The 26,777-nt window shown below is 49.5% G+C and overlaps 1 protein-coding gene across 1 annotated transcript in view; it reads right to left on the reverse strand.

Annotated features, from left to right (window-relative positions):
• LOC137302380 (phospholipase D1-like) overlaps window positions 1-17,873 on the reverse strand; it is a 71,975-nt gene extending 54,102 nt beyond the window's left edge. Inside the window, exon 1 of the mRNA XM_067972005.1 lies at window positions 17,635-17,873. The gene's annotated coding sequence lies outside the window, so the exon portion shown is untranslated. The remainder of the gene's footprint in view (window positions 1-17,634) is intronic.
• Window positions 17,874-26,777: the final 8,904 nt, after the last annotated feature.

Consider the following 26,777-nt stretch of genomic DNA (forward strand, 5'->3'; position numbering starts at 1 on the left):
TGAGAGTGCTACCCGCTGAGCCACGGCAGTCACACATGCAAAGGAGGGTATAATGCCTCGGACACACCCCCTGGTCTGAAGCTACAACTTAATGAGAAGCCTTCACTTCAAAACACAGGAAGTATTAGCTTTGGCAGGGGTTGATAGGGCCCCCCACTTCTCAGTGACCCTTGTGCACATTCCTTCCAGGTCACTGCCCCAGGGGGCCGACCCAGGACTGGGAGGGAAGTCAGAGAAAGTGAATTATCCCTTTTTGAACACACCCGCCATGCAAATCAGAAGCAAGATAATGAAAATTCTCCCAGGAACTAACTAACCATGCAAAGCAGTCACCGAGCCTGCTCCTTTACAAGTGTGAAAGCACCGAGTGAGAGACTATGAACTGATCTGGTCAGGAGCAATCTGCAACGCACGAGAAAATTTCATTCAGAACACACCCATACTACTCCCCACCTATTCATACAGCGTTTTAATGTAGTAAAACATCCCCAGGCACTTCACAGGAGCGTTAATCAGACGAAAGTTTTACACCGAGCCACACAAGGAGATACAAGGACAAGTGACCAAAAGCTTGGTCAAAGAGGAAAGGTTTTAAAGGAGCATCTTAAAAAGGAAAGAGAGGTGGAGAGGTTTAGGGAGGGAATTCCAGAGTTTCGGGCCGAGGTAGCTGAAGGCACGGCCGCCAATAGTGGAGGGATGGAAATCGGGGATGTGCAACAGGCCAGAATCGGAGAAGAGCAAAGATTCTTGATCACAATCCAAACCGGACCTGTTGATACTAAGTACTGGATTAATTCCTGGGATGAGAGGGTCGTCCTATGAAGAGAGATTAAGTCGAATGGGCCTTTGCTCTCTGGAGTTTAGAAGAATGAGAGGTGATCTCATTGAAACATGTAAGATTCTGAGGGGGCTTGACAGGGTAGATACTGAGAGGTTGTTTCCCCTGGCTGGAGAGTCTAGAACATAGGGGGCATAGTCTCAGGATAAGGAGTCGGCCATTTAAGACTGAGATGAGGAGGAATTTCTTCACTCAGAGGGTTGCGAATCTTTGGAATTCTCTACCCCAGAGGGCTGTGGATACTCAGTCATTGAATATATTCCAGGCTGAGATGGATAGATTTTTGGACTCTAAAGGGAAATCAAAGAATATGGGGATAGGGCGGGAAAGTGGAGTTGAGGATGAAGATCAGCCATGATCTGATCGAATGGTGGAGCAGGCTCGAGGGGCCGTATGGCCCACTCCTGCTCCTATTTCTTATGTTCTATTGGCCAGACACATGCACACGTACATATAGTGTGTAGAACATGTTAAGTGCGATCAGGTTTTTTGTGTACCTCAGGATGACGGCATGACATCACTTCCCAACGTACTCCGCTGTTTCTGCGTCTCTATTTTGTCAGTGCTACTCACGGTGTCGAAATCAAGACTCGTTGCACTGTCTCGTATCCTAACTCGTTCTTTCCCAGGTCCTCGGTACTGCGAAAGTCTTTACCCCCACCCAAGTCTAGGGTTGCCAACTCTGGTTGGACGTATTCCTGGAGGTTTTGTCACATGACCTTCCACCTCCAACCGCCCTGCCCTCACGCTCCCGCCATTGGTCACATGAAATGTCCATCCTCGTGATGCCCCGCCTTCCCACATTAATTGCAAAGCGATCAGACTCTTCGATACCCAACTGGATGCTTCTTGACCCATTTTCCCCATCTCCTAATAAACAAATTTAAGGAAAATGACATGTTTACTGACTCCTGTGATTTTTTTCTCCCGGGTGTTGCTCGCAGCAATGTCTGGGAGATTAATCTTTAATTCCTGGAGACTCCAGGACAATCCTGGAGGGTAGGCAACCCCCTAGCTCCTCCCCTTGCTCTCAGTCTTCTAAAACATGACCTTTGTGTCATCTAATTGCGAGTTCCTCATTTACTTTGTCCTAGTTACTTTTTCCAACTTTGATGGTGTCCATATTTATTGCTTTTCCCTAGTTCTCCCAGGCAAAGATGGTAGTGTAACAACAATTGCTAGAGATAGTCCCAACATCTTGTTCACCCACTGCAGGAGGGCCATGGCTTAGTGGGTAGCACTCTCGCCTCAGGGTCAGAAGGTCATGGGTTCAAGTCCCACTCCAGAGACTTGAGCCTGTAATCCAGGCCGACACTTCCAGTGCCAGTACTGAGGGAGCACTGCACTGTCGGAGGTGCAGTCTCTCAGATAAGAAGTCAAACCGAGACCTTCTCAGGTGGATGTAAAAGATCCCATGGCCACTATTTCGAAGAAGAGCAGGGGGAGTTCTCCCCGGTGTCTTCAGCCAATATTTATCCCTCAACCAACATCACTAAAAAAAAATTATCTGGTCATTATCTCATTGCTGTTTGTGGGATCTTGCTGTGCACAAATTGGCTGCCGTGTTTCCTACATCACAACAGTGACTACACTTCAAAAGTACTTTGGGACATTCTGGGGTTGTGAAAGGCACTATAGAAAATGGCAAGTTCTTTCTTTGCTTTTATTTTATTAATGGACAACCATATAGCCATACAGAAGTCACATGTAGGCCCAGACTGGGTAAGGACGGCAGAGTCCCTTCCCTGAAGGGCATTAGTGAATCAGCTGGGTTTTTAACAACAATTTGTTGATTGTACACTGTACAATCATTAAATTCAGTTTCACAACTTACCACAGTAGGAGGTGAACTCATGATTGCTGGGTTCCCAGTCTAGGACCACTACATTACCACAAGAATACCGATACACCAGAGAAAATTACACTCATGGTGTTGATAATACTTATCTGAGGACTGCGAGACGCTACAGGCAGTTTCGAATACAAGGCGCCACCTCCAATCCTTCACAAAAGACAAGGAAACATGTCGCCTGAAGGCTATAATCAGACGCCGCTGTCTTGTGAAGGATAGTGCGAGGTTATAAAGGCCGAAGTTATCACCGTTTATGGCTCTTTTGCTAATGACTCATTTTTTGGTATAATCCACGTCTCTGATATAACCCCCGCCACTACAACAACCAGCATCGTGTCACAACACGGTTAGCGATACTTGGGGAGCGCACACTTCTCAAGACAACAACTTGCATTTATATAGCGCCTTTTAATGTAGTAAAACGTCCCAAGGTGCTTCAAAGGAGCGATTATCAGACACAATCTGACACCGAGCCATGTTCGGTAGGTATTCGGACAGGTGACCAAAAGCCGGGTCAAAGAGGTAGGTTTTAAAAAGGAGGAGAGGGAGGCGGAGAGGTTTAGGGAGGGAATTCAAGAGCTCAGGGCCCAGGCAGCCGAAGGCACGGCCGCCAATGGTGCAGCGAAAGCGGCCAGAATTGGAGCATCCTGGGATCGGACTCAAATATAATCGAATCTGGTTCACGGGATTTTGACTACTTTGCACCAAATTCAGTTTGGCTTCTAGAAGGGAAACAGGAACCCATCGTATTGCTTGGTGCACAGCTGGCAGTGAGGTACTGGCAGTGCGGGGCTGGAGGATGTAAAATAACATCGGGAACGGAAAGAGCAAGGCCGAGCATTTACAGTGCACCCTGTACCATAAACTAGCCACGGGGGTTAAGATGGCAGACCACACTGTTACTGAAACAAAGCTTGCCCCAATTGCTTGCCAACATGCCCACCATGTCCCCATAAATACTGACAGATAATTTCCTCATAATTACTTTTATTGAGAAACCTGGAGGTTCGTAGTGCAGGGCACCAGCAAGGTGAAAAAAGGCAAGAAGATAGAGTAAGTATCATAGTAGGTACAGCTCAAGAGGAGACCATTCGGCCCATCGTGCCTGTGCCAGCTCTTTGAAAGAGCTGTCCAATTAGTCCCATTCCCCTGCTCTTCCCTCAAAGCCCTGTAATTTATTTCCCCGTGAAGTATTTATCCAACTCCCTTTTGAAAGTTACTATTGAATCTGTGTCCACCGCCCTTTCAGGCAGCGCATTCCTGATCATCACAACTCGCTGCGTTAAAAAAGTTTCCTCATCTCCCCCTCTGGCTCTTTTGCCGATCACCTTAAATCTGTGTCCTCTGGTTACCGACCCTTCTGCCACTGGAAACGGTTTCCCCTTATTTACTCTGTCATGGACAAAAGAGCTGAATTCCAGAGGTGAGGTGAGAGTGACTGCCCTTGACATCAAGGCAGCATTTGACCGAGTGTGGCACCAAGGAGCCCGAGTAAAATTGAAGTCAATGGGAATCAGGGGGAAAACTCTCCAGTGGCTGGAGTCATACCTAGCACAAAGGAAGATGGTAGTGGTTGTTGGAGGCCAATCATCTCAGCCCCAGGGCATTGCTGCAGGAGTTCCTCAGGGCAGTGTCCTAGGCCCAACCATCTTCAGCTGCTTCATCAATGACCTTCCCTCCATCATAAGGTCAGAAATGGGGATGTTCGCTGATGACTGCACAGTGTTCAGTTCCATTCGCAACCCCTCAGATAATGAAGCAGTCCGAGCCTGCATGCAGCAAGACCTGGACAACATCCAGGCTTGGGCTGATAAGTGGCAAGTAACATTCGCGCCAGATAAGTGCCAGGCAATGACCATCTCCAACAAGAGAGAGTCTAACCACCTCCCCTTGACATTCAACGGCATTACCATCGCCGAATCCCCCACCATCAACATCCTGGGGGTCACCATTGACCAGAAACTTAACCGGACCAGCCATATAAATACTGTGGCTACGAGAGCAGGTCAGAGGCTGGGTATTCTGCGGCGAGTGACTCACCTCCTGACTCCCCAAAGCCTTTCCACCATCTACAAGGCACAAGTCAGGAGTGTGATGGAATACTCTCCACTTGCCTGGATGAGTGCAGCTCCAACAACACTCAAGAAGCTCGACACCATCCAAGATAAAGCAGCCCGCTTGATTGGCACCCCATCCACCACCCTAAACATCCACTCCCTTCACCACCGGCGCACTGTGGCTGCAGTGTGCACCATCCACAGGATGCACTGCAGCAACTCGCCAAGGCTTCTTCGACAGCACCTCCCAAACCCGCGACCTCTACCACCTAGAAGGACAAGAGCAGCAGGTACATGGGAACAACACCACCTGCACGTTCCCCTCCAAGTCACACACCATCCCGACTTGGAAATATATCGCCGTTCCTTCATTGTCGCTGGGTCAAAATCCTGGAACTCCCTTCCTAACAGCACTGTGGGAGAACCGTCACCACACGGACTGCAGCGGTTCAAGAAGGCGGCTCACCACCACCTTCTCGAGGGCAATTAGGGATGGGCAATAAATGCCGGCCTTGCCAGCGACGCCCACATCCCATGAACGAATAAAAAAAAAACCCCTCACGATTTTGAACACCTCAAATCAAATCTCCCCATAACCTTCTCCGCTCTAAAAGGAGAGCAATCCCAGCTTCTCCGGTCTCTCCAAATAACTGGAGGTTCTTCATCCCTGGTACCATTCTAGTAAATCTAAGGAAGGATATACTTGCCTTAGAGGCGGTGCAACAAAGGTTCACTAGATTGATTCCTGGGTTGAGAGGGTTGTCCTTTGGGGAGAGATTGAGTAGACTGGGCCTATGCTCTCTGGAGTTTAGAAGAATGAGAGGGGATCTCATTCAAGATTCAGAGGGGGCTTGACAGGGTAGATGCTGAGAGGTTGTTTCTCCTGGCTGGAGAGTTGAGAACTAGGGGGCATTGTCTCAGGATAAGGGGTCGACCATTTAAGACTGAGATGAGGAGGAATTTCTTCACTCAGAGGGTTGTGAATGTTTGGAATTCTCTACCTCAGAGGGCTGTGGATGCTCATTGAGTACATTCAAAGCTGAGATCGATCGATTGATTTTTGGACTCTAAGGGAATCAAGGGATATTGGGATGGAGCGGGGAAGTGGAGTTGAGGCCAAAGATCAGCCATGATCTTATTGAATGGTGGCCCAGGCTCGGGGGGGGGCTGCCGTATAGCCCACTCCTGCTCCTATTTCTTAGGGTGCAAAAGAGATTTACATAAGAACATAAGGCCTGACATCCTTCCTGAGGTGCGGTGCCCAAAATTGGACACAATACTCCAGCTGAGGCCTAACCAGTGTTTTATAAAAGGTGAGGGAACCTCCATTAACTAATGACCTGCCTGTTACATAACAGACACTTTGCTGGTAGGGAGGGATGGAAGGGGCCCAGCATTATCTCTTGACATGGTCTAAATCTTGTTGTTAACATCTAACGATCGCACGGTGAGTCACATGGCTCCTCACACAAGCATTTTGTTCAAGGTGAAGGAGTCGGGGAGGAATTTTTCAAAGCGGCCTCCTGAATTGGTTCCGGGCCTCCTGCTCTTTTTTTTTTTTTTCGGTATGTTTCCCAGGGCCTGGTGGGGTTGACAGGGGCTGAAGGGATGGGTGGTGCCCGGATAAGAATTCCGCCAAGAGACCGGGACTGGTGCATAAAGCCTTTGCTCATTCCGATACACGAGCATCTCAATACAACAATTATTGTCCATGACGTACCATCTCCCGCCCACCGTGATCAGTAACCAGATCTTCCCAGTTGGGGGCCGGCCTAGGGTTGCCAACTCTTGTTGGACGTATTCCTGGCGGTTTCATCACATGACCTTCCATGCTCCCGCCATTGGTCGCCCAACGCGGCCATCCTCGCCAATCAGAAAGTGAAAAGACTCTTCGCATTACCCAATTGGATGATTCTTGACCGTCAGTCAAACCGCCTCCCCAATCTCCAATATTTTTTATAACCAATAAACAGAAGTGTTGAAAGAAAATGAAAAGACACAATTATTTAACGCCCCTATCATTTTTCTCCCGGGTGTCTTTGCCGGCAGCAGTTGCCCTGGAGTTTAATCTTCAATCCCTGGAGACTCCAGGGACAATCCTGGAGGGTTGGCAACCCCTAATCGGCCAGTCCATGCTCCAGTGAACTGCAACAACGCTCTCAAAACCCATCTTGCAGGAAACTGGAGCAACCGGTTCGCAGCTGTGTTTGCCCTGCACAGCCTGTCGCCACGGTAACCGCAACTCCTGAAGTCTGCCGGTTCCAACATGTCAACGTGGGAGCTTCCTGTTTGCTTTGCAATGCAAAGGCTGGCACAGTTCAGCGGGAATGACATCCAACAGGCACCAGCTAAAGAGCCATTTGAGTTGAGAGGTCACGAACCCAGCGTACCGATCCGCGTTCTCAACACCCAGTCAATTGTTTTTAAGACGACTTTGTATTTGGGCCCTCTCGCTGCTGGCTTGTCTCCACTTTCAATGACTAGTAACTTGGGCCAATTACACAAACTAAATAATGAATGAAGTGCTGATTTTCAAACCAAGGATTAGCTAACTGAACTAATTCCCCCTCGATGGACACCTAATTGGGTCCTTCCGACCCGGTTATTCCCTAACTTTGCAGAGAATGCCTGAACAACACAAGCCAGCGCTACACGTAAAAACTCGCTATCAAGGAGTGAGAGAAAAGGACTTTTATTTATACAGCACCTTCATGGCCTCAATGTCCCAAAATGTTTTACAGCCAATGAAGTATTTTGAAGTGTAGTCACTGTTGTAGTGTAGGAAAACGGCAGCCAATTTGTGCACAGCAAGATACCACAAACAGCAATGAGATAACGACTAGATAATCTCTTTTTGTTAGATGCTGGTTGAGGGATAAATACTGGCCCAGAACACCGGGGAGAACGCCCCCCCCTGCTCTTCTTCGAAATAGTGGCCATGGGATCTTTTACATCCACCCGAGAGGGCAGTCAGGGCCTCGGTTTCATAGAAAGGTTACAGCATGGAAGGAGGCCATTCAGCCCAGAGTCCGTGCCAGCTCTCTGCAAGAGCAATCCAGCTAGTCCCACTCCCCCGCCCGATCCCCGTAGCCCTGCAAATTTTTTCCTTTCAAGTACTTATCCAGTTCCCTTTTGAAGGCCATGATTGAATCTGCCTCCACCACCCCCTCGGGCAGTGCATTCCAGATCCTAACCACTCGCTGTGTAAAGAAGTTTTTCCTCCATGTCGCCTTTGGTTCTTTTGCCAATCACCTTAAATCTATGTCCTCTGGTCCTTCACCCTTCCGGTTTAACGTCTGAGCTGAAAGGCAGCACCTCCGACACTGCAGCACTCCCTCAGTGCTGCACTGGGAGCGTCAGTCTGGATCTTGTGCTCAAGTCTCTGGAGTGGGACTCGAACCCACAAACCTCTGACTCGAGAGCGAGAGTGCGACCAACTGAGCCACGGCTGAACCTGGGGTGGCTGATGGGACTGGGGTCCCCCAAAAAAAACAACGCACGGTCATCCTTAAATCATCATCTCCTTTGAGGGCAGAACCTCAGCGGACTTGGCCCACATGGTAGCTCAGCCCCAAACTCCTCCCTCTCAGTGCTGCTCTCCCTCCAAGCCTGCTTCTGGATCTGGGCTTTCAGTCGACTCCCCTAAACCTCTTCGTCACTACTCGTTGACTGCTTGTCTCCCTTTTGAAGCGCTGAAGGAAGTCATGCTAAACCTTTATAAAATCACCGGTTGGGCCTCAGCTGGAGTGTTGTTGTCCAATTCTGGGCACCGCACTTTAGGAAGGATGTCAAGGCCTTGGAGAGGGTGCAGAGGAGATTTACCAGAATGGTATCAGGGATGAGGAACCTCAGGTACGTGGAGAGACTGGAGAAGCTGGGATTGTTCTTCTTAGAGCAGAGAAGGTTAAGGGGAGATTTAATAGAGGTGTTTAAAATCATGAATGGTTTTGATAGAGTAAATAAGGAGAAACTGTTTCCACTGGCAGGAGGGTCGGTAACCAGAGGACACAGATTTAAGGTAATTGGCAAAAGAGCCAGAGGGGAGATGAGGAGACATTATTTTATGCAGTGAGTTGTTATGATCTGGAACGCACTGCCTGAAAGGGCGGTGGAAGCAGATTCAATAATAACTTTCAAGAGGGAGCTGAAAAAATACTTGAGAAAGGAAAGATTTGCAGGGCTATGGGGAAGGAGCAGGGGAGAGTTGGCTAACTGGATAGCTCTTTCAAAGAGCCAGTACGTGCACGATGGGCCGAATGGACTCCTCCTGTGCTGTAAGATTCTATGAAAGACGGCAGGCGGCACAGAAAAGGCCAGGCCCGAGCGGGTAACTAACCTGCTCGGTTTGAAGTGCCCCGCCCGCCCACTCGGTAGGGTTAACAATGACTCCCTCCCCCACGTGGTTTGGCGTGGAATCTTCCGGTAAATATTTATTTTGCTTCGGTTGGGGGTGGGGGGAAAAAAAAGAGAGAAAAAAAGGCGATTGCCTAAAATGGCCGCCTGGTTCGGGAATCGGGCGGTTCCCGATTTGCCCCCATGCCAGGTCACCGGGAGAAACGAGGGTGGCACATTCCGCAACCAAACACGCCAAAGCTAAAACTATTTAAAGGGGCAGCTGCTTCGTGGAATAAGTGGTGTGCGTGACACTCCCCCCCGCCGCCCCTCAAAAACAAAATGGCGCAGTGCTGCAAACTGTGACAACGACTTCTATTTTCCTTCCTTTTCCCTACAAACTAATCCGGCTTTCATTCCAGCAATGCCCCTTTAAGTGGCATTTACGACCTGCGTACAGGAACCAACAGAAAACAACAGACAATCGTATCGACAATCGGCTCGAGCCAGAACTTCTGGCAACACGCTCTGCAGATTCCACTGGCTCGCTGGGCGCCCTCCAGAAAGTTATTTCATAGAATCGTACAGCACAGGAGAAGGCCATTCGGCCCATCGTGTCCCTGCTGACTCCTCTGCTCTTTCCCCATCGCCCTGCGAATTTTTCCCATTCAAAGTATTTATCCAATTCCCCTTTTGAAAGTTATTACTGAATCTGCTTCCACCGCCCTTTCAGGCAGTGAATTCCAGATCATAACAGCTCGCTGCGTTAAAAAGAAATTCTCCTCATCTCCCCCTTCGGCCCATGATTTTAAACCTGTGTCCTCTGGTTACTGACCCTCCTGCCAGTGGAAGTAGTTTCTCTCGCATTTACTCGATCAAAACCCTACACGATTGTGAGTAAGGGGCACTCGAGCATGCAAGGCCGAGGTCAAGAATGGGCCTAGTCTCCAAAAACCGGGTCCTGATCGCGCAAGCTCTTTTAGGCCGGTGTCTATGGAAGATAGTGAGCGGGAGCAGAGCCCTGGCTGATTTTCCCCATTTCCTCTCCCAGGGGAGCGGAGGCCAGTTGTATCATCCTGATTTCTGCCCCGGCTGTGCTTAATCCGCTCGTACAGCCTGGTCCGTTATTTAAAACAAGGGTTAGGGCAGAGAAGGCAAAAACGCAATGACAGGGAGGATCTGAATGGCCCAGCTCTACTGCATCAATCAACAGCAAATTGCATTTATATAGCGCCTTTAACGTAGTCAAACGTCCCAAGGCGCTTCACAGGAGCGATTATCAAACAAAATAGTTGACATCGAGCCTCATAAGGTGACACTGGGATGAATGACCAAAAGCTCAGTCAAAGAAGTAGGTTTTAAGGGAGAGAGAGAGAGAGAGAGAGAGAGAGAGGGAGAAAGAAAGAGAAAGAGAGAGAGAGAGAGAGAGAGAGAGAAAGAGAAAGAGAAAAAGAGAGAGAGAGAAAGAGAGAGAGAGAAAGAGAGAGAGAGAGAAAGAGAGAGAGAGAAAGAAAGAGAGAGAAAGAAAGAGAGAGAGAGAAAGAGAGAGGGAGAGGGAGAGGGAGAGGGAGAGGGAGAGGGAGAGGGAGAGGGAGAGGGAGAGGGAGAAAGAATTCTAGAGTTTAGGGCCGAGGCAGCTGGAGGCATGGCCGCCAATGGCGGAGCAACGGGAGTTGGGGGATGGAAAAGAGGCCAGAATTGGAGGAGCGCAGAGATCTGGGAGGGTTGTAGGGCTGGAGGAGGTTACAGAGATAGGGGAGGGGGCGAGGCCATGGAGGGATAAGTTATATTCAGGGGTAGACTTTATGAATTAGTGCTCTGGGTGCAGTGCTTGGTGTCGAGGGAGCACTAGCCGTAATGGAGATTAGCCAGTGAGTTTCGCGGCCTGCCACGAAGATCCACTCATTGACAGAAATATGAAAATGTCGCACATTGGGCGTGTTAACCTCTTCACACCTTATATTCCGACGCACATTAGCTCTGTTCCAGGAACACTAATTCTCAAAATCTACCCTGTAGTTCACAACGAACAGTTCCAATATAAACTACAATGTTCTGCACATGGGAACAGGATGAGGCCATTCAGCCCCTCGAGTCTGCTACATAGGAACAGGAGTGGGCCATTCAGAATTTAACCCTTTCAGCCCTGGTATCAATCTGGTGAATCTGCGCTGCACCCCCTCCAAGGCCAATATATCCTTCCTGAGGTGCGGTGCCCAGAACTGAACGCAGTGCTCCAGATGGGGGTCTAACCAGAGCTTTATATAACTGTAGAGTAACATCCACCCCTTTGTAGTCCAGCCCCCGTTGAGATAAAGGCCAACATTCCATTATCCTTTTTAATTATCTTTTGTACCTGTCCACTAGCTTTTAATACTTTCGGTACATGGACCCCTCAATCTCTACTTGCCTGCTCCAACGGCCATTTGACCCCATTTTTTGTCCCGGGGTCAGGCTGAAACGAGCAGCATATAGACTTTCACCATCTGCCGTCGATGCAGACAGTCAGCTTTTGGGTCCAGGTGTCCGCTTTTCCTGGCGTTTGTGCTTTGGAATCCGCTCGGAGCAGGCCCTGGCCACTCCTTCATTAAACCTTTCCGCTTACTGACCAGAATGTCTGTTGACACCACTGTGTCAGCCAACGAGTTGGAGGAGGGGCGGGACTTACAGCAAACAGTCTATTTCACGGCAAACAAAGTCTATTTCAACAGCGCGCTCCAGCAAACAGTCTACAGAGTCTATTTTAAAAAAGAGTCGCTCCGAACTACAGCAAACAGAACTCATGACCGAAACTACAGCAACGTCTCCCGATAAAAGCAGGATTATTTCTCCAGCAAAATGCAGTGAGTGGAGGATAGTTGCATAATACAAATTTACGTGCGTAAAACCAATCCCAGCAGTGCGGTCTCCAGGCGTGACTGACGGGGGAATTACCCAGTCATTTCCATTCTAGCTCAGAGTAGTGTTGTCATTATATGCGACCCTTACCGCCTCATCAACCATCGCTCTGTTTGCACATTCACTGCTGTGCACGCAGAAGCAGGGCGATTGAATTTTGTTATGGTAATGATGCAAATTTTGGAGACAAAATTTACATGGGATTGATGTGTTATTTCTGATCAACTCAGGCCTGTTTATTTTGTGCCTTCAATCAGAGAACTGTAGAAGTTTACAGCAGTGACTTGGTGGGTAGCCCTCTCACCTGAGTCAGAAGGTCAGGGGCTCGAGCCCAACTTCAGTGCATAATCCAGACCGACACTCCCGGTGCCAGTACAGAGGGACATCAGATCCTTCATGTACTCCCGGAGTCTCAGTGCCACCGCGCGCTGTCCCCGAGGAGGCTGCGGTGGAGACGAGACCGTCACCCATCTCCTTCTGGAATGTGCCTTCACAAGGAAGGTCTGGAGAGAGATGCAGTGGTATCTGTCCAGGTTCGTCCCGAGCAGTTCCGTAACACAGGATTCTGTGCTCTACGGGCTGTTCCCGGGGACGCACACTGAGACGGACATCAGCTGCTGCTGGAAGACCATCAACTCGGTGAAAGACGCCCTTTGGTCTGCCCGAAACTTGCTGGTCTTCCAGTGCAAGGAGCTGTCCTCGACCGAGTGTTGCAGACTGGCACATTCCAAGGTCCAGGACTACGTGCTCAGGGACGCGCTGAGGACGGGTGCGGCCGCCGCAAAGGCCCTGTGGGGAAAGGCTATCGTTTAGAGCCTTCCCGCCATTGTATACCGAGGGGCTGCAATCAGGGAAAAACCCCCTCGGGCAGAATGTAAAATTCAAATTGATGTACCTGTAATCAATAATCTGTATTGATTGTAATGCAATGAGGCACCCCAGAGTGTCATGAACTGTAATTATGTACAATGTGTTCATTGAACTGCACTTGATGTAACCTGCAAATTGTATAATCTGTATTGTGTACGTTTGGAATGTGATATGACAACTGTATTGTATGTATTGCTGCAAAGTTTATGAATAAAGTATATTTTTTGTGCTGTCGAGGGTGACTTTTTCAAATGTGACGTTAAACAGAGGTACCATCTACCCTCTCACTGGACGTAAAATATTCCATGACACTATTTTGAAGAGCAGGGCAGTTCTCCCCGGTGTCCCGGCCAATATTTATCCCTCGACCAAAATCACTAAGACAGATTATCAGGTCATCATCTCATTGCTGTTTGTGGGATCTTGCTGTGCGCCAACTGGCTACCGCGTTTCCCTCCGTCACAACAGTGACTACACTTCAAAAGTGTAGTACCATCCACAGGATGCAGTGCAGCAACTCGCCAAGGCTTCTTCGACAGCACCTCCCAAACCCGCGACCTCTACCACCTAGAAGGACAAGGGCAGCAGGCACATGGGAACAACACCACCTGCACGTTCCCCTCCAAGTCACACACCATCCCGACTTGGAAATATATCGGCCGTTCCTTCATCGTCGCTGGGTCAAAATCCTGGAACTCCCTTCCTAACAGCACTGTGGGAGAACCTTCACCACACGGACTGCAGCGGTTCAAGAAGGCGGCTCACCACCACCTTCTCAAGGGCAATTAGGGATGGGCAATAAATGCCGGCCTCGCCAGCGACGCCCACACCCCATGAACGAATAAAAAAAAACACTTCAAAAAGATTCTTCACTGGCTTTAAAACGTTTTGGGATGTCCTGAGGTCATGAAAGGTGATAGAAAGAATTAGTATTTATTTTTCAGAAGGAAGCCAAATTGACCCATTGTGGCAATGCTGGAAAGGTGCAACGATCGTGACATCGCCCATTCCCTGTGGCAAAGCATTCCCCAACAAACCTTTGCATAATCACATCTCTCCAAAGCTTCTTACTTTCAGTAATAATTGTAAATTGACGACCCCTGGTCACTGCCAACCAGGAGGTAATAATCTTTCCCAATTCTCTCAGTCAAAAACCTTCATAATTAAAAAAAACCTATTAAATCTCCCCTTAGCCTTCTGTGCAATATCTCAACTCTCTCCTCCTTAGTATGCAGGTACAGCAGGCAATTAGGAAAGCAAATGGCATGTTGGCCTTTATTGCAAGGAAGGCTTACTACAGTTGTACAGGGCTTTAAGTGAGACCTCACCTGGAGTACTGCATACAGTTTTGGTCTCCTTATCTAAGGAAGGATATACCTGCCTTGGAGGCAGTGCAACGAAGGTTCACCAGATTAATTCCTGGGATGAGAGGGTTGTCCTATGAGGAGAGATTGAGTAGAATGGGCCTATACTCTCTGGAGTTTAGAAGAATGAGAGGTGATCTCATTGAAACATATAAGATTATGAGGGAGCTTGATAAGGTAGATGCTGAGAGATTGTTTCCTTTGGCTGAAGAGTCTAGAACTAGGGGGCATAGTCTCAGGATAAGGGGTCGGCCATTCAAGACTGAGATGAGGAGGAATTTCTTCACTCAGAGGGTTGTGAATCTTTGGAATTCTCTACCCCAGAGGGCTGTGGATGCTCAGTCATTGAGTATATTCAAGGCTGAAATGGATAGATTTTTGGACTCTAGTGGAATCAAGGGATATGGGGATAGGGCGGGAAAGTGGAGTTGAGGTCGAAGATCAGCCATGATCTTATTGAATGGCGGAGCAGGCTCAAGGGGCCGTATGGCCTACTCCTGCTCCTATTTCTTATGCTCCGAACTACATCCGTAGCATCATCCCAGTGAATCACAAATCATTTACATATGGTGCACAAGGACAAAGAAAGCAATCATAAAAGCTAATGGAATGTTGTCCTTTATCTCAAGGGGGGCTGGAATACAAAAGTGAGGAGGTTATGCTTCAGTTGCATAAAGCTTTGGTCAGACTTGCCTGGATGAGTGCAGCTCCAACACTCAAGAAGCTCGACACCATCCAGGACAAAGCAGCCCGCTTGATTGGCACCCCATCCACCACCCTAAACATTCACTCCCTTCACCACCGGCGCACAGTGGCTGCAGTGTGCACCATCCACTGAATGCACTGCAGCAACTCGCCAAGGCTTCTTCGACAGCACCTCCCAAACCCGCGACCTCTACCACCTAGAAGGACAAGAGCAGCAGGTACATGGGAACAACACCACCTGCACGTTCCCCTCCAAGTCACACACCATCCCGACTTGGAAATATATCGGCCGTTCCTTCATCGTCGCTGGGTCAAAATCCTGGAACTCCCTTCCTAACAGCACTGTGGGAGAACCTTCACCACACGGACTGCAGCGGTTCAAGAAGGCGACTCACCACCACCTTCTCGAGGGCAATTAGGGATGGGCAATAAATGCTGGCCTCGCCAGCGACGCCCACATCCCACGAACGAACAAAAAAAAAGACTCCATGTAGAGCAGTATGTTCAGTTCTGGATACCACATCTCAGGAAGGATATGTTGGCCTCGGAGGGGGGCGCTGGGCAGATTCTACAGCAGGATACTGGGGCTAAAAGGGTTAATTTATGGCGTCCATAAACTTGGTTCGTATTCCCTTGCTATTAGAAGATCGAGGGGTGATGTGATCGAGGTTTTCAATACGGAGAAATTATTTCCTCTCGTGGGAGAATCAAGAACAAGGATATAATCTTAAAAGTAGAGCCAGGCCGTTCAGGGGTGATGTCAGGAAGCATTTCTTTGCACAAAGGGGAGTGGAAATCTGGAACTCTCTCCCCCCCAAAAGGCTGCGGATGCTGGGGGTCAATTGGAGCTTTTGAGACTTCGATCGATGGATTTTTGTTAGCTAAGGGTATCGAGGTATCGAGCAAAGGGGAGAAAATTGAGTCGTGGTACAGAGCAGCCATGATCTGACTGAATGGCAGAGTAGGCTCGAGGGGCTGAATGGCCTCCTCCTGTCCCTATGAAAGGAATGGTTGTGTATTTCTCATCCACTCCCGCTGGTTCATGGAATCTTACTGCACAGAAGGGAGCCTGTGTTGGCGTTTGTATACGGTGCCTTTAACAGGGTGAAACGTCTCAAGGCGCATCACAGCAACGTCAGTCAAAATTTGACACCGAGCCACATTAGGAGACATGAGGACAGGTGACCAAAAGCTTGGCCAAAGAGGTGGGCTTTAAGGAGCGTCTTAAAAAGGAGCAGAGAGAGGCGGAGAGGTTTAGGGAGGGAATTCCAGAGCTTAGGGCCCAGGCAGCTGAAGGCACGGCCGCCAATGGTGGAGCGATTAAAATAGGGGGATACGCAAGAGGCCAGAATTGGAGGAGCGCAGAGATCTCGGAGGGGAGGAGGTTGCAGAGATAGTGAGGGGGGGGGAAAGGCCACGGAGGGATTTGAACACCAGAATGAGAATTTTTAAAATCGAGGCGTTCCCGGACCGGGAGCCAATGTTGGTCAGCGAGCACAGGGAGGGGTGATGGGTGAACTGGACTTGGTGAGAGTCAGGATACGGGGCAGCTGAGTTTTGGATGAGCTCAGGTTTACGGAGGGTGGAAGGTCGGCCAGGAGAGCATTGGAATAGTTGGGTCTGGAGGTAGCAAAAGCATGGAAGACCCTTTCTGCAGATGAGTTGAGGAAGGGGCAGAGATGGGACTGTGGTAAATCCACCACTGGTACAAAAAATGTTTGTGTGCGCTTTAGTGCCCACCTACAGTACAGGTTACCTATTGTTGACTACCTGCATTGCTTAAATTCGAATAAGCCCACGTCCCACTGCACTCGCAGTGTAACTGCTTGTTTGCACACAGCCCTGTGGCAAAAAGCTCTTTTCCAGTTGTCAGCTCTCTTAAAGCCATTTGGTGGGGCGATGCTGCTTTTCCAAGGGAGGTCAGAAGTTAAGATGTTTTGACAGCAAACTACGAGAACCGCAAGTAATTATCCTCGGCCCGTGGGCTAGGTGGGCAAAGTGGGAGGGTAGGGGTTGGAAATCAGCCAAGCTGCCTGTCCCTAGCAGGGCTCTTAGGATGGAGATTAGCAAGTGTGGACGTTTGGGTGAGAGAAGGGATTGCTGGTCATGGTCGAATAACCCCACTGACATTCCCAGACAAGGCAAGAGGGGACTGAAGGACTCCCACAGCCTTATCAATAAAAGTCAGCACCTTCGCCAGTGGAGAGGAGGAAAGATTTGAGGGGAGAGGGGGAAAAAAAAGACAGCTCATCTCCCACATTTGAAAATAAACCTCTCCCGAGGCGGGTTCGATGAAAGCAGGGTTGGAAAAAGCAGCAGGAGGAGGCGCTCAGCTGAGGTTGGGTCTCACAGTAAACAAGCGGATATTCTCCACCCCCCCTCATGCCTGCCACAGCCAGTGACCCAGGATAATGAACAGCAAATTCCTTTACAGGAAGTAACAACCACCTCTTGCCTTTTCTTGCTTTCTCTCTCTTTGATGGTCTAGGGTTTGCCCAGGAGTTTGAAGGACATGTTTAGCAGGACGGAATAACACTGGGCTTTAAAGCACAGTTCAAGTTCCACCTGGTAAACAGTTCAATTTCCACCTGGTAAACAATTCAATTTCCACCTGGTAAACAATTCAATTTCCACCTGGTAAACAATTCAATTTCCACCTGGTAAACAATTCAACAAGGAACCTAACTTTTGCTGAAGCCTCTTTCAACATGTACTCACCGACAGCTCGTTCCAAGCCAGTCAGCAGAAGCTGGGACCTCCCAAGTGATCCACTAGATCGCCTTCCAAATTCCTAAATCACTTCGGACTGTACCATCCAGCTCTTCGGAGGGAGGAACATTTATTTTTTTTTGTGTAAAAACCCAGACAGCTTTCAATGGCTTGTGGAACTTGGCGCAGATTTGCTTTGTTTTTTTTATTTGTTTTGCACGGCTTCGGCTGAACTGGAAACAGAATGCAAATGGACGTAGGAAGTCAAACTATTGGAGCAAAAAAAAACGAACGCCAGAGCTCAGCCAGGCAGGAGACACGCCTGCCACTCGGCGAGCTGTGAATGATTTAAAGGGATGGTGTCACTGGATTGGGAATTTAAAGAGGCAGTGTAGTTAAATTCCAGGCTTTAAAGGGGCACTGTCAGTGGATTTGTGTGTGTGTGTGTGTGTGTGTTAAAGATGGCACTTTTACCATTTGGGAATATTTAAAGGATCAGTATCTCCAGATCTCTGCGCTCCTCCAATTCTGGCCTCTTGCGTATCCCCGATTTGCATCGCTCCACCATTGGCGGCCGTGCCTACACATGCCCAGGCCCCAAGCTCTGGAATTCCCTCCCTAAACCTCTCCGCCTCTCTCTCCTCCTTTAAGACGCTCCTTAAAAGCTACCTCTTGGACCAAGCTTTTGGTCGCCTGTCCTGACATCTCCTTGTATGTCTCGGTGTCAAATTTTGTCTGCTAATCGCTCCTGGGAGTTCTAACTACATCAAAGGTGCAAATTGTTGTTGTTATTAAGGCATTTAGAGCTGCAGTGTTACTGGATGGGTTTGAAGAAAAGAAAGTAAGAGAATAGATCTTTCAGAAAGCTGGCATAGGTGGAATTGTCCAAATGACTTCCATCCGTGCTGTTAAATCCTGTGATCCTTTGATTTAAATTGCAGTAGAAAAGCATTCGATGACTTGAAATGACATCATGCCTTTAAAGTAGAAAACATGACAAGACATTTTCACAGGTGGGAATAATGGGAAAGTGCGCCAAGAGACCGGGAGATGAGGCAAAGAGCTTGGCCGAGGAGAAGGGCTTTTGAGAAGATTTCTAAAGGCAGCGGAGGGAGGTGAAGAGGCAGAAAAGTCCGGGGCGATTGAGTAGCGGAACCCATGCAGCTGACGACTCTATCAGCAATTGAAAGATCTGATGGGCTGGGCGTTTATCTTTCGAAAAGAGAGGGCTGAGGGCTGACCTGATCGAGGTTTTTAAAACTATGAAGACGTTCGATAGGAGAGATGTTTCCACTAGTTCAAAACTAAGTATAATGGCCCAGAATTTGCTGTCAAAATAACTGTGAGGTTAATGATACTGTTATTTATGCACAAATCGCACAGTGACTCCAGGCGAGGTGCAGATGCGTGGTTAATTGCCAAAATCAGGAAGTTCCAGTCCGAGATGTGCTGCTCTGCCATTAGCTTTGTAAAACGGCACCTCGCTATCTGCCTCGCCATTGAAATACATTTGAACCACATGAAATTCCTGTATTTGTGCATTAGATACAAACTAAACTCGCCACAGAAAGTTCGGACTTGTCCATTTCAGCCTAAGTACCATTATTATTAATGATAAGTCTTAATTACTGCCGAACAACCTCTCTGGCACTGAAAATTAACTTTTACAAGTGTGGAGTCTCAGTCCTTCAGCTTTTAATTGTCGTTGGAGATTTTCAAAAAAAAAATTAAATTAAAATTTTTAAAGCTTTCTGTCTCTTTTTTTCTCTCTCTCCTAATCCAATCTTTCTTCCCCTCTCTTTATTTCGCTATCCTGGCTCGGACTCTGCGCTGTTCATTGCACAAAGCTTCAATCTGATCGATTAAGGGGATACACAGTTGCGTGCCCTGTTCGCACAGGTCCCAGATGCCCTGTAGAGGGCGCTGCGCTGCCTCCCTCTCCCATTCGCAGCAAATTGGAGGGTCAAATAACATTAAAACAGGTAAGGGCGAGTCTAACTCATGGTGGGCACCGGCTGCAGCACATTCTGGGCCAAGATTGTCACTAATAAATCCAATCGGGAATTCAGGAGAAACCTCTTTACCCAGAGAATGTGGGACTCGCATGGAGTGTGGATAGGGTAGACACATTTAAAGGGAAACTCGATAAGTACATAAGGGAGAAAGGAATAGAAGGATATGTTGATGGGATGAGATGAAGTAGGGAGGGAGGAGGCCCATGTGGCGCATAAACACCGGGATAGACCAGTTGGGCCGAATGGCCTGTTTCTGTGCTGTACATTCGATGTAATTCTGTGTAACCTGGTCTGGGCCTATATGTACCTCACGTCTTTTGACTCTTTAAAAGTTCGTTTCAGCCACAAGAACAAATTAAAAAAAAAATCCACGTTCCTTGTAAAACCACCTCAACCAACCTGGCTCCAGATTCGAAGCCTCACCCCAGATTGCGGCTGGTTTCGAAAGATTATACACAGGCACGATTGGACCGCCATGCTGTCCGTGTGTAAACGTCTTCTCTTCAAAACAACCTGCTCCCAGGTCTCTTTGACCTCTCTTGACCTCTGTGACATCAACCCTTCTCCAGGAGCCCTGGTGCACCGAACAGATGTTACGTCTAATGTACAGCACAGAAACAGGCCATTCGGCCCGACAGGTCCATGCTCCGCACGAGCCTCTTCCTTCCCGACTTCATCTCCCCCTATCAGCATATCCTTCTATTCCTTTCTCCCTCATGTGTTTATCTAGCTTCCCTTTAGCGGCATCCATGCTTGACGCATTGTTCCAGAAGCACAGTTTACCTTGTTGACACTTTTTGCAGTGACCTGTGACCAATGGTAACTTTGGTCAATTAGTCGTGGCCTGCTGACTGAAAGCGATGGATTGATTGGGTGTTGTAAATGTTAACACCAGCGAGGCAGGGACCAGTAACTCACTGGTTGTAGTGTAACTCACCTTTCCTGGGCTTTATAAACAGAGGCACAGAGTACAAAAAGCAAGGAAGTTATGCTGCGTCTTTATAAATCACTGGTTAGGCCTCAGCTGGGGTATTGTGTCCAATTCTGGGCACCACACTTTAGGAAGGATGACAAGGCCTCGGAGAGGGAGCAGAGGAGATTTACCAGAATGCTATCAGGGATGAGGGACCCCAGTTACGTGGAGAGACTGGAGAAGCTGGGATTGTTCTCCTCAGAGCAGAGAAGGTTAAGGGGAGATTTAATAGAGGGGTTTAAAACAATGAGGGGTTTTGATCGAGTAAATAAGGAGAAACTGTTTCCAGTGGCAGGAGGGTCGGTAACCAGAGGACACAGATTTAAGATCATTGGCAAAAGAACCAGAGGGGGAGATGAGAATTTTTTTTACGCAGCGAGTTGTTATGATCTGGAATGCGCTGCCTGAAAGGGCGGTGGAAGCAGATTCAATAGTAACTTTCAAAAGGGAATTGGATAAATACTTGAAGGGAAAAAAAGTTGCAGGGCTATGGGGAAAGAGCAGGGGGGAGTGGGACTAATTGGATAGCTCTTTCAAAGAGCCGGCATGGGCACGATGGGCCGAATGGCCTCCTTCTGTGCTGTACGATTCAGTGATTCTGCATAATTTTTAGCTGATCTAGACATAAGTCACTTCCTTCTCACGTTCTTTGACTTTATCTATACTCGGCCCCAAAAACCTCAGCCCCCACCTCACGAGAGCTACCTCTCCTCCATCGGTGTGACATTGTCCATTTTCCTCAACCGGCCAGCACATGGCCTCTCTGAGCACGGGGGCATAAAGTGACAACATTTTTGGTGATGCCCTGCACAGTTAAATAGCCTGCCAGCGTTCACTGCCCAGACTCGCACATGCGGGCCTAGAAATTTGGGGGCCTGCATTTTCCTGGCGCTAAACGGCCTCCTGAGCGGGCAGGAAGCAGGCGCTCATTGCGAGCCAGAAGTGCGCAGCCCGCCATCTTGGTAAAGGCCAAAAAAGTGGGCGTGCAGTGCCCACTCTGCAAACCAGGGGCCTGACGCCTGTTTGAGTGCCCCCGCTGCAAGATTGGTTTCCAGGGCTGGCTGCACTCAGGAAAATGCAGGCAATTCTTAAAGGGACCGCTACAGGCCGTAAGCAACAAGGCAAGTTTTTAAAGTGAACTTACCTGAATGCGGAAACGGGAGGAGCCGCCCCTCCCCCGATCGTCGCCCCCCTTTTCCCGACTCGATCGACCCTGATCCCGATCTGATCGTTCCCCCCTCCCAGCCCCTGTTTCCCAGCCTCCCCCGTTCCCAGTGCCCCCCCTTCCCAGTCACCCCCTCCCTCCATCCCGAGGATCGCTGCGACGCAGCGATCTTCGATCCCACTCCGCCGGTGAGCTTCCTGTCACGGTCCACAGCTTGCCGACTCGGTGAAAATGAGGCCTGAGGCCCAATATCAGGTGTGGTTCGGGCCTGACCATTCAGGCTCAGCAGTTCCTGCGCCCGCACCCCCCGACAACCACGCGAGCCCAAAAATGGTTGCGCCCGTATTGCTACGCCGAAGAATGTCCCTGGCAAAGATATCAGACAGTTAACCGTGTCCATGAAACTCTATCCCCTCAAACCTCTGTCTCTTCAGGTGAGGAGGGAAGAGAATTGGATGTGGGAGTGAGGGAGAACCAGTTGCTCCTTGTTTTATATCCTCCGAGTGGTTCTCTCAAAATAACCTCTCAAGGATAATTCCGCGAATCCACGCTCCAAGCTTGGAAGCTGGGCTCGCAGGAGACGCAGATTAAAGTAGAATCATACAGCACAGAAGGAGGCCATTCGGCCCATTGTGCCTGTGCCGGCTCTTTGAAAGAGCTCTCCAATTAGTCCCACTCCCCCTCGCCGATTCCCCAGAGCCCTGCAGATTTTTTATTTTCAAGTATTTATCCAATTTTGAAAGTTACTATTGAATCTGCTTCCACCGCCCTTTCAGGCAGCGAATTCCAGATCAGAACAACTCGCTGCGTAAAAAAAATGTCTCCTCATCTCCCTCTTGATTCTTTTGCCAATTATGTTAAATTTGTGTCCTCTGGTTACTGACCCTCCTACTACTGGCAACAGTTTCTCCCTCTCTACTCTATCAAAACCCCTCATAATATTGAACCCCTCTATCAAATCTCCCCTTAACCTTCTCTGCTCTAAGGAGAACAATTCTATCTCCTCCAGTCTCTCCACATAACTGAAGGCCCTCATCCCTGGTATCATTCTAGTAAACTTTAGGCGTCAGCAGTGGGTAGCATGCTCATCTCTGAGTTAGAAGGCTTTAAGTCCCACTCTAGAGACTTGAGCACAAAATCTAGGCCGACAGCCCCCCAGTGTAGTATTGAGCTCTGCACTGTTGGAGATGCCGTATTTCAGATGAGACATTAAACCTTCTCAGGTGCACAGAAAAGAACCCATGACACTATTTTAAAGGGAGTTCTCCTCGGTGTCCTGGGTTTATCCCGCAACCAATATCACTAAAACAGATTGTCTGGTCATTATCACATTGCTGTTTGTGGGATCTTGCTGTGCGCAAATTGGCTGCCATGTTTCCTACACTTCAAAAAGTACTTAATTAGCCGTGAGGTGCTTTGGGCCATGAAAAGCAATGTATAAATGCAAGCTCTTTGTTAAATCTCCCCTCTCCTTAAAGGCCTTGACATCCTTCCTAAAGTGCGGTGCCCAGAATCGGACACAATACTCCGGAGCTGAGGCCTAACCGGTGATTGATAAAGGTTGAAGATGGGGATACAACATGGTCGCCCAGATTCCACGACCTGAATGCAGCTCACGTCTTTGTGAAGCCTCCCTGTTGGAATAATAGGAGCACGAGTCGGCTGCTAAAGGCAGGGACTTGTGTCCAAAACCCCAGGGGAGGAGGATGCCCGCGGTGGGGGGGGGGATGGGGAGTGGGGACATTAAGGAAGTGTTTGGAGCATCGAGGGTTCACGAGAAAAAGCAGAGATTGATGAAGGAGGTGCCTTCGGAGTAAGTGATGATAAGGCTGAGCCTGACAGGAGGAAATTAAAATTCTTTATCTTCAGGGACTGCCTTTCATCTTACTTGGCGTTTGTTTGCTTTATGATGCAGGAGTGTTTCGTCTTATCATGGGAGGGTACATGTTAAAGGAACAGTACCATCATTAAAATACACTGGAAAAAGAGGCAGCTCAGGTGCTGCTTTTCTGCCTTTGGACATGTTTTGTATGTCCGTTTTCAAAAAAATAATTCAATCTTGGGATGTTGGCATCGCTGGCAAGGCCGGCATTTATTGCCCATCGCTAGTTGCCCCTTGAGAAGGTGGTGGTGAGACGCCTTCTTGAACCGCTGCAGTCCGTGTGGTGAAGGTTCTCCCACAGTGCTGTTAGGAAGGGAGTCCCAGGATTTTGACCCAGCGACGATGAAGGAACGGCCGATATATTTCCAAGTCGGGATGGTGTGTGACTTGGAGGGGAACGTGCAGGTGGTGTTGTTCCCATGTGCCTGCTGCCCTTGTCCTTCTAGGTGGTAGAGGTCGTGGGTTTGGGAGGTGCTGTCGAAGAAGCCTTGGCGAGTTGCTGCAGTGCATCCTGTGGATGGTACACACTGCAGCCACAGTGCGCCGGTGGTGAAGGGAGTGAATGTTTCGGGTGGTGGATGGGGTGCCGATTAAGCGGGCTGCTTTGTCCTGGATGGTGTCAAGCTTCTTGAGTGTTGTTGGAGCTGCACTCATCCAGGCAAGTGGAGAGAATTCCATCACACTCCTGACTTGTGCCTTGTGGTGATGCTGCAGAATACCCAGCCTCTGACCTGCACTAGGAGCTGCGGCATTTAAGTGGCTGGTCCAGTTGAGCGTCAGTCCATAAATCAAAATACAGTTGTTGGCAAACATTCCCAGTCTTCTACCCCCTGTGTGGGTTACCTATCTCCTGAAAAGCCTCTCTTTCTGTCCCTCTCTCTCACTGCCTTGTTGTCTCACCATGTCCTGCTCGTGCTCTCGCTCACTTGCGCCTTTCCTCGAGGTCATTTCGCGGGGCAAGGCTCCCGACACGGAGCCCTGCCAGACGGGAGCGCGGGGTTGGAGATAGGACAGTGGCACGACAAGCCCGAGTGTGCGACTCGCACTCCTGTCTGGCCAGGCTCCAGGCCACGAGAGAGGAGACCCCTCTCGCACTCTCGCCTCTGAGTCAGAAGGTCGTGGGTTCGAGTCACCACCCCAGCGACTTGAGCATAAATTCCGGACTGACAGGGTAGATGCTGAGACGTTGCTTCCCCTGGCTGGAGAGTCTAGAACTAGGGGGCATAGTCTCAGGATAAGGGGCCGGCCATTTAAGACTGAGATGAGGAGGAATTTCTTCACGCAGAGGGTTGTGAATCTTTGGAATTCTCTACTCCAGAGGGCTGCGGATGCTCAGTCATTGAGTATATTCAAGACTGAGATTGATAGATTTTTGGACTCTAGGGGAATCAAGGGATATGGGGATCGGGCAGGAAAGTGGAGTTGAGGTCGAAGATCAGCCATGATCTGATTGAATGGCGGAGCAGGCTCGAGGGGCCGTATGGCCGACTCCTGCTCCTATTTCTTATGTTCCTTTGTTCTTATGACACTCCCAGTGCCAGTACTGAGGGACCGCTGCACTGTTGGAGGTGCCGTCTTTCGGATGAGACATTAAACCGAGGCCCCGTTCGTCCTCTCAGGTGGACGTCAAAGATCCCATGGCACTATTTCAAAAAACAGCAGGGGGAGTTCTCCCCGGTATCCTGGGCCAATATTTATCCCTCAACCAACATCACTACAAAACGAAGGATCTGGTCATTATCACATTGCTGTTTGTGGGATCTTGCTGTGCGCAAATTGGCTGCTGTGTTTCCTACATCAAGGCAGTGACTGCACTGTGAAAGTATTTCATTGACTGTAAAGCGCTGTGGGGCGTCCTGAGGTCGGGAAAGGCGCTATATAAATGCACGTATTTCTTTCTGTTCTTCTGATTCTGACCTTTCTTGCATTCCCTCACTCCCCTTCGCTCCACCATTGACAGTGGACCCTTCAGCTTCCAGGGTGCTACTCACTGGAATTCCCTCCCTAAACCCCTCTGGCTCTCCACCCCCCATCTCCTCTTTTGAAAACATTCTCAGCAATCAACTCAACAACCAAGACTTTGGTCGACCTTCTTCAGGGCCTAGCGATCCGATGGCGCCCAGAAACGTGTGTGCAGGGGGCGGGGTCACAGGGGTCAAGGTGCACAGGGTGGGAGGGGTGCTCAGGGGTCGAGGCGCTCTGTGGAGGAAGGGCGCTCTTGGGGGGGGGGGGGTGGGAGGGACACTCAGGGGTCGAGGCGCTCTGGGGGGAGGGGCACTCAGGAGTCGAGGCATGCGGAGGAGGGTCGCTCAGGGTTCAGGAGTTGGGGTCACGGGGTCGTGGGGCGCAGGGAGCAGGGTCACAGGGGTCGAGGCGCTCAGGGGCGCGCAGGGGGCGTCATTGCTGGGGTCACAGGAGTCGAGGCGTACTAGGGGGAGGGTCACAGGGGTCACAGGGGTCGAGGCGCACAGGGAGTGTCGTCGCAGGGGTCACAGCGGTCGAGGCGCATCGGGGGGGGGAGGGGCGCCCCTTTGTCGGGGCTTACAAGGGCCAGGTAGCGCACTGCACCCTCCTGTTAGCGCTGACTCAGACAGCACGTAATATCCGTGCCAATTCTAATCACATAGGCAAGCAGCCAGCGCTACTGGCTGGATATCAGCCGCCTATGACACCACTTAAAGGCAGCCACCACCTCTTAAAGGGGAGGTGCATTCCGGCTGGGGCGACAAAGGAAGCCAGACCTGAAGAAATGGCTGAATGAGACCTTGAGAGGTCTCCAAGGTTCTCCGATGCTGCCCTTGGTGCGGGCAGTGGAAAGAAGGAGGGACATCCTCTGCCCCTCAGGGGCAGGAAACCCTCCACCAACAGTGGGAAGAAATCGCCAAATATGTCAATGCCAGGAAATGGCTGCAATGCCGTAAGAAATTTAATGATCTGACTAGAGTTGTTAAGGTAAGAAGACTCTGCTCAGAGCTCCACTGCTCAAAGCCTCGTTCATTACGACACCGACAGCATTCACAAGGCTCCCCTGCCCCTCTACTGTCGTTGTCCTACAATCACCGCACCATACCTCCTTCTCCTCAGGCTCCCACTCTCACCGCTGTTACAACCCCTCAC

The sequence above is a fragment of the Heptranchias perlo genome, chromosome 35 (assembly GCF_035084215.1).
Source record: "Heptranchias perlo isolate sHepPer1 chromosome 35, sHepPer1.hap1, whole genome shotgun sequence".
Lineage (NCBI taxonomy): Eukaryota > Metazoa > Chordata > Chondrichthyes > Hexanchiformes > Hexanchidae > Heptranchias > Heptranchias perlo.